The sequence below is a fragment of the Physeter macrocephalus genome, chromosome 9, assembly GCF_002837175.3.
Source record: "Physeter macrocephalus isolate SW-GA chromosome 9, ASM283717v5, whole genome shotgun sequence".
In the NCBI taxonomy this organism is placed as follows: Eukaryota; Metazoa; Chordata; class Mammalia; order Artiodactyla; family Physeteridae; genus Physeter; species Physeter macrocephalus.
This window is the reverse complement of record NC_041222.1, coordinates 31,147,004-31,155,323: the sequence shown is the minus strand read 5'-3', so window position 1 is coordinate 31,155,323 and position 8,320 is coordinate 31,147,004.

Below are 8,320 nucleotides of genomic sequence, written 5' to 3'. Positions count from 1 at the left end.
TTTAACAAATAATCCAGGTGATTCTGATGCATGTTAAAGTTTGGGAACTACTGATCTAGTCCAACTCCCTCTGAAACCCAAAATAGTGAAGTAAGATTTGCTAATGTCAAGAGCCTTGTTAGTGGCAGAACTGGAACTAGACCTACATCTTCTAGTTTGTATATAATTGACTAAAGAATATCCATATGTGTGTGTGCGTGTGTGTGTGTGTGTATATACATACATATATATGTGTGTGTATATATATATTATATATATATATATTTCAGTTATTTTTATGCCCTTGTATGAACGTACTACTATTTAGTCTAGACCTGGGTTTTTTTCATCAATGAAATGAGACTAAGTCTGTTTAACTGACCCCTCAGCACCATTCTGAGCAAAAATTTAGGTAATATGTAAGTGAAAAAGTTTTGAACAGAATAAACTGTTATTCAGAAAAAGGTATGTTTTCTAGACTGATTAGTGGTAACATTACAGTGGAATTTTTAGCAGACTGAGGTAACCATTATTTTTGTGTGCCCAGCAAGCTGTTCTATCTTTCTCATACAAATATAACCATTCTCTCCTCACCTTAAAGTATCACCCACAGATATGGGCACACGACCCACCCTAGCCAAATAATACCTCATTCATCTCCAGTGCATTAGGGAGGATCAGATGGCCCAACAAGGCCAGATAGTGTCCCTCCCTTGGACTGTCATATGCATGACTAGGCAACAAAGCTCTTTCCACTGTGTTTGTTAAACCCTGCCATTTAGAGGAATTCTATCTGCAGAACAAAGTCAAGCACAGATACAGATGAGAGATGGATGAGTGGGTGGATGGATGAGTGGATGGATGGATGGATGGATGGAGATGGTGGCAAGAGGCAGAGAAAGACATGGGAGTCAAGTGCTTGGTTCAAGTTCTTGAGGCCCCGGTCCTATGCTATAACTTCAGTCCAATAAGCTATACCTATTTCCTTCTAAACTATGTAAGCCAATAAATTCCCCTTTTTGCTTCAAATGTCTTAACTGAGTTTCTATCACTTGCAGCCCAAAGGGTTCTGAAAAACGTAGCATTCTTCTTAAATACAATACTGTTCTTTAACACCAAAATGTTGCTTTTCACACTGACAATTCTCTCCATCAGCACTTTGTAGCGGTTCCAGTCTGCACTCCCACCACCCTCGGAGGCAATTCTCTTAGGCTCAATTTCCAGGATACTGGGCCTCAGCTGGAAGCCCCCTCACTTGCTACTCCCACTCGTCATGCTCTCACTAGTCTTCCCTTTACTCCACCTGCATCAAAGTTGCCCCGAGTCAACAGCCTAATAGTATGGCACAAGCCTTGCAACAAGGTTTTCCTCTGTTTCCTTATGACTTCCACATAAGAACGTTTTCACAATTCCTAACAATATCTACATTGTTATCTATATCTGTTATATCTATATCTGTTAAATATAGATATCTATATCTATATCTATAATAAATATATCTATTATATATAATATATTTAATATATACATATATTATATTAAATATTATTATATATTATATAAATAATATAATTATTATATTATATATTATATAATATATTATAAATTATATATAATATATAACATATATTATACATTTTATATATAATATATAATATATAATTATTATATAATATATATAAAATATATATTATATAATATATATTATACTATATATAATATATATTATATTATATATACAAAATATCTATATCTATATCTGTTAAATATTCCTAGAAGACTCCTTGAGAATCCAACCCTCATAAAGTTCCTCTGGGCCTTCTAGGTTAAGAAAAGTACTGACAAGAGTCACAGCTTTCCTATGTCATTAGTCCAGATTTGACTCAAGCCAGATGCTACCTGAAGTGATGATGACACTTGGATGATTTTCTATTGTGTGTACAATATGAGATTAGGGTTATATGGACTACACTTAGTGGGCAACTGCTCATGCAGCAGACATCAGCACAAAGCCTCTCAAGTGAACAGGGAATAGGCTGAATTCAGAAATAACTTTCCTAATTATAGGAAAGAAGATATGTCTAAGGGAAGAAAGGGAAAACAGAAAGAAGGAAGAAAGGTAGGAAGCCTTCCACTGGCCAAGCAAAGAAGGAAGGGAATGAGGAAGTCTGGTTCTTTATTTTGGATTCTGACTAAAAGACATCTTTATAGACATGGAACATTTTCAAGAATAATAAAGAGCTTCACATTTTAAGGTAGACACTAGAGAAGGTTAAATTCGCCAAAAATACAAAAAACCAAATATGTCACAGAAAATGATGCGATATAACACACCTACCTTGCAGACTGAAGCAAGCATTTGTCCTAAGTAATTAGTCAAGATCATGCCACAGAGAAAAAAATTCCTACTGAGCTGTTTCCCTCTCTACCCCATGTTCTAGAAGGCAACAAACAATAGCTTTCCCACGTCTAGGGAGAACGTGTCTTTTTCAGGCAACATCCATTTCCCAAACATGCTCCTTGGGCCTGAAGAAAAACTGCATCTACCACATGTCTGGGTTCACCTCAGCGGGCTGCCTCGTCAAGACTTCTTCCAATACAAGCCTGGATTTAAAATATACTTTCTAAGTCCTGTGGGCTAATTAAGCACAGCTGGGTCTACATCAGCCCTACTCAAGTGTGACGATTAAGCTGGCAAGAAAAAAATCAATCATCATTCATCACTGAATCCATGTAGTGACTTTTAGAGGTGCTAAATGGGTACAAAGGGCGATGGTGATGCGTTTCATCGAGCGACCAAATGGTTAACGTGAGAGAGAGCACGCACTCCTCCTAGAATGAATAGCCTGGGTGGGACCATCAGATGCGCATGTGTTTACAGAACAAGAAAATCTAGTTAATGTCGGAATAAAGTGCTTATAATTTTCCACACATTGCACTCCCTCCAATTTTGGTTCACTGCTAGGACCAGGGGGAGATGCTATTGCCACCTGAATGGTACCTCTGTTAGACTTTAAGATATCTCTTTTAGAGCGAATATATATATTCACTTGTAAAGTGTTTTCACTGAGCAGACTTTTTTCCATCTATTGGACTATTCCCTACAGCCCTTTGCCTTATGATGCACTGAGTGTTTATGCCTTTTCCGAATATAGTCTTTACTGAAGCATTCACTGTAAAGCAGCCTGGTTTATACCAATCCCATTTAATTTACCAAACCCATCGTCCCTCTTAAGGAAGGCAGTGTAAAGCTTTCAGATTTTCACGTGGAGGACAATCAGCAGTAACATTATTATCGCTTTGTATATTGTTGTTTTGTTTTAGGTTTGCTTTCCTGTTTTTAATACCCTTGTGTTTCACTGGCCGAGTAGGCTGACTTTGGAAGCTGTGGTAATATTTTACTGTGCTCGCAATAAGAATCATTTATCAAATAAAGGATCCCAGTCCCTTGTTTCATCACTGGCCATTAGTTTAGAAGCCATTTGTCCTGTGCCCTGTGATACAAAGTACAGCCAGGGTGTGCCTGTTTCTCCAAAAGGAAGCAAGCCCTGGTGTTCTGTCTGGTGCAAAATGAGTGCAGAGATTACTTTAGGCAACAACACACTACACGCTGCCTCTCCCACACTCCAGCTGAAGACAAGTGACAGCACACGGGACTCATTTGCAGGCCAGTTTGAAAAGCAAGAGGTACAATAACAAGGAGACAGCCTTAAGCAGATGAGGCAATTTTCACATTTGCCTTCTGAACCTTAAACGTGTCCACTGTAAACGCAACATGTGAATTGTCCTGTCCTTGGGTCGCTCTTTGAGGATCCTTTGCTGGAGCACCTAGGAAAAGGCGGGCTGTAAACCCCACCACTTGTCCCCAGCCCTGTGCACCTTCTTTCCTTTAATCCTAGTGCATGAGCACTCTCCTCAATGAACTTGGGAAGTGCTTTAATAATAATGATTAAAAAATAATAATAATAATAATGATAATAATAAGCCTAACATCTAATGTTAAATTGCCTTCTCTTCTTTCAAAGTCGGAATCGCACAAGAAGAAAACAAAAGACATGTTCCTTTAGTCTCCATTCCCCTTTACCCTTCTGGAAGCAGGAACTTTAGAGACAAGAAGCACAATAAGGAAGGGGGTGGTGACTGAGGTGGAGGAAGAGAAGCACCAAAGCCAAGAAGACATGAAGAAAGGCAGGCAAGAGAAAAGGGGCAGGAGAGACAGGAAAACAGGCATGAAAAGAAAAGGTCTGGACAAAACATCAAGGAAGCCAGCATGGCTTCTCCACTGCCTGTTCATACCTCCCATCACTCTTAGCAATGCTTCGTGCCCATCCATTCCTACTGTCTAGGAGTACATGCCTTGCTCTCAGAGACCCCATCATACCAAAACATTATGCACTTTGTCATCCGCTTGCCAGACTGAACCCTTATGGTCTCTCTGACCCCTCTGTGTCTCCACAGCCTCCAGCATAGTGAGGACACAGCAAGTACTCAATATATACTTACTGAAAGAAAGCACAGCTAGACGATGAGGACTGATTACTATGTAGCTTTAGAAAGTTAAATATGAGGATTTTTATATATCCATAACCTAAATGACAGATTTTCCTGGAAGAAATCAAAGATATTTGGCAGGCCCTGGAGTAGACATCATGGTTGTTCAGGCTTTGGGAGGATCTTCGGTTTCCACCAAGGCAATGACCTACCCACCAACCCAAGAAGAAAGGAAGAAAGGCAACAAAAGTGGGACTTGCATAATAGTAGGTGGTTAATTCTGGTCCAGGGCACACGCGCACATGCGCACGCGCACACACACACACACACCACCCAATTCTGGTCCAGGGCACACGCGCACATACGCGCGGGCGCACACACACACACACACCACCCAATTCTGGTCCAGGGCACACGCGCACATACGCGCGCGCGCGCACACACACACACACCACCCAATTCTCACCTATTACTCTATTATACTGGATTGATGTCAGAAATTTTAAACTATGTTTTGAACATCCTGGGACTGCTAAGACCTTAAGTTGGCAGGCATATCTTATGAATTCATGGTTCCTGGGCCTGTTTTGATAAAGAGTAGGGAAGAGAATGGCAGTTACTATCCATCTAATTGGGAGTCACAGAGTAATAGGTTAGGACTCAGATAGGAAAAGAAAAATGTTCAGATGCCCTTCAGGCAAGCTGTCCAGGTGTGATCTTCTAGACTAGAAAACCATTGGCTGATTAAAGCAGACAATTACCCAAAACCTGTGAAGCTGACACTTGCTCAATCACTCAGAACGGCTGTTTTAAGTCTCATGAACAAGACGCCCCTGTGTTTCTGGCAATGCAGGTGACCCACCTGAAGACGGCCAGCTGTGTCAAAAACCCACTTTGCCATCTGAACGCATGTTCCCCATCAGCACATTTTGCCAACAAGCTCCTCTCCCAGGGCCTAGGCCTGGCACAGAGTAAGCAGATGCCGAGGGGAAGGAAGTGTAGGCAGTGGGTGAGCAAAAGCAGGAGAGAGGGATCATGGACGTAAGCCAGACTGGGTTTCCTGAATGAAACACCACCAAGATCCCAGCATTCAACAGAGGGAAAGCACAGATAAAAAACAGACACAGACACACACACACACGCACATGCAGCCACACACGGAGAGAATAGGAACAGCTCAAGGCTGAAAAGAACTTTTCAGCGGGCACAGGTGGCCAGTAGCAAAGTCAACTGAGGCCTGCGATAGGAAAGCAAAGCCTCCAGGGATGCGTGACCAGAGGCAAGGTTCTGACCACTTGGCAACTCCAGCTCCCAGCTAGTGGAAGAACCTATAGACCAGCAAGTGGAGGGACAGGGTAGCACGGCTGGGGCATCTAGTCCTGATGCTATTTTTTTTTTTTTTTTTGCAGTACACGGGCCTCTCACTGCTGCGGCCTCTCCCGCTGCGGAGCACAGGCTCCGGACGCGCAGGCCCAGCGTCCATGGCTCACGGGCCCAGCCGCTCCGCGGCATGTGGAATCTTCCCGGACCGGGGCACGAACCCGTGTCCCCTGCATCAGCAGGTGGACTCTCAACCACTGCGCCACCAGTGAAGCCCCTGCTGCTATTTTTTTTAAATCCACCCTCTCAGTGCCTTCTTTGGTGAGTGCTGCAGGGTGCTGGCCACGGATGCGGATGCTCAGCTAGACAGGTGTAACCCTTCATACAGTATTTGGCAGTAAGGGGCTCATGTGACAAGACACCCAAGCTAGGGTGAGACACAGCCTCCCGTAAGCAGAATTTACAATGGAATCACAGGAGAACCTGTTCCACCAGTTGTGTCTCCAGCCACCCACTCTGACAAAATAAAAGGGGGAAAAAGTAGAGAGAGGGGATTGGTGAAGGGTTCTTTTAGAAGAAGGCTGTGCTCACTGTGAATCCCCACCATAGGCAGAGCCCCACTGCACAACCTGGGGCACCATTCTGATCGCATTCTATGTGTTCCGGAGTTCCAGAAGCTTCTGAATACATAGATTGAAATATGAATGCTGCCCCACAGAACCATGCAAAGCCACAGCCTGGTCCCACCACACCACATGTCCCTGAGGGGAAGAGGTGGGGAAAGCTGCCTTCTCTACACATGTCTAGTGAGGGAATCTGCAAGGGTTCATTCCGAAGAGCTTCGAAATGGACTGTCTGTCACCGAGACACAAAAAGAATTGGTGCTTGATCCATCCCCGAGAAAGACAAAGTGGACTGTGGACTGGGGCCTGACTCCAGCCCACAAAAAGAAGGGTGAGGGAGGAGGTGACTGTTTTGAGGGCAAAGGAAGAAGTGCACGGCCACATGGAGGCATCTGCAACACGGCGTTCATTTCAGCAAGTGGGAGGCTGGGTAGCATGTGTTTCATGTCGGCCGAAAGTGAGTCATTTAGGACAGCAAGGCACACAGGAATTTCTTTTTTCTTTTTTTAAATAAATTTATTTATTTATTTTTGGCTGCATTGGGCTTTCGTTGCTGCGTGCAGGCTTTCTCTAGTTGTGGCGAGCGGGGGCTACTCTTCATTGCAGTGCGCGGGCTTCTCATTGCGGTGGCTTCTCTTGCTGCGGAGCACAGGCTCTAGGTGCGCGGGCTTCAGTAGTTGTGGCACGCGGGCTCAGTAGTTGTGGCTGGCGGGCTCCAGAGCGCAGGCTCAGTAGTTGTGGCGCACGGGCTTAGTTGCTCTGCGGCATGTGGGATCTTCCCAGACCAGGGCTCGAACCCATGTCCCCTGTGTTGGCAGACGGATTCTTAACCACTGCACCACCAGGGAAGTCCCTAAGCCACAGAGAAATTTCTTAAGGCCACTCGAAATAATAAAAAAGCATCAGTCCAGGCCCAGAAAGCTCTACACGAGAGGGCCAGCAAAGAACCTCCAAAATTCCTGCAAAATGCCCACAACACAGCCAGCTGGGACCCTCTGTGGGCCCAGAGAGAAGACGCCACCAGCCAAGTAAGAACTGTCCTACTCCTTACATCTCCTTGCTATCCACCCCTCTCACCCCAAGTAAAACAGAAGCTACCTCAGGGGAGAAAGAAGGTGAGCCTGGAGAGAAGAGCAGGAAAGCCAAGAGGCTCCCCTTCACCACTGAAGGCCTAGCTGGGGAGGAAGGGATTTTAAATTGTATCAGTTTGCTGCTACATGACAAATTACCACAATCTTAGCAGCTTAAAACAACAGCCACTTACTACCTACCAGTTCCGGAGGTCAGAAGTCCAGCATGGCTCTTCTGGGTTCTCCACTTAGGGTCTTACAAGGCTGAAATCAAAGCCTTAGCCAACTAGGTTCTTATCTTGAGGCTCTGGAAAGGAATCCACTTCCAAACTCATTAGGTTGTTGGCAGAATTTAGTTCTGTGTGGCTGTAAGTCTGAGGTCCCCTGGCTATTGGCCGGTAGCCATTCTCAGCTCCTCATTGCTCTCTGGTCCTTGCATGTGGCCCCATCTATCCTCAAAGGCAACAACATCACATGGACTCCCTCTCGGGCTTAGCATCTCTCTGACTTCCCCTCTACTTCCAGCAAGAGAAAACTCTGCCTTTAAAAGGCTCATGTGATTAGATTTGCCCCATTGGAATAATAGGCCTTTTGCCATATAAAGTAACACCACCATGAGAGCAATACCTCATCATTCTCCCAGATCTCACCCACACTCAAAATACCTAGGAATAAACCTATCTAAGGAGACAAAAGACCTGTATGCAGAAAACTATAAGACACTGATGAAAGAAATTAAAGATGATACAAACAGATGGAGAGATATACCATGTTCCTGGATTGGAAGAATCAACATTGTGAAAATGACTATACTACCCAAAGCAATCTACAGATTCA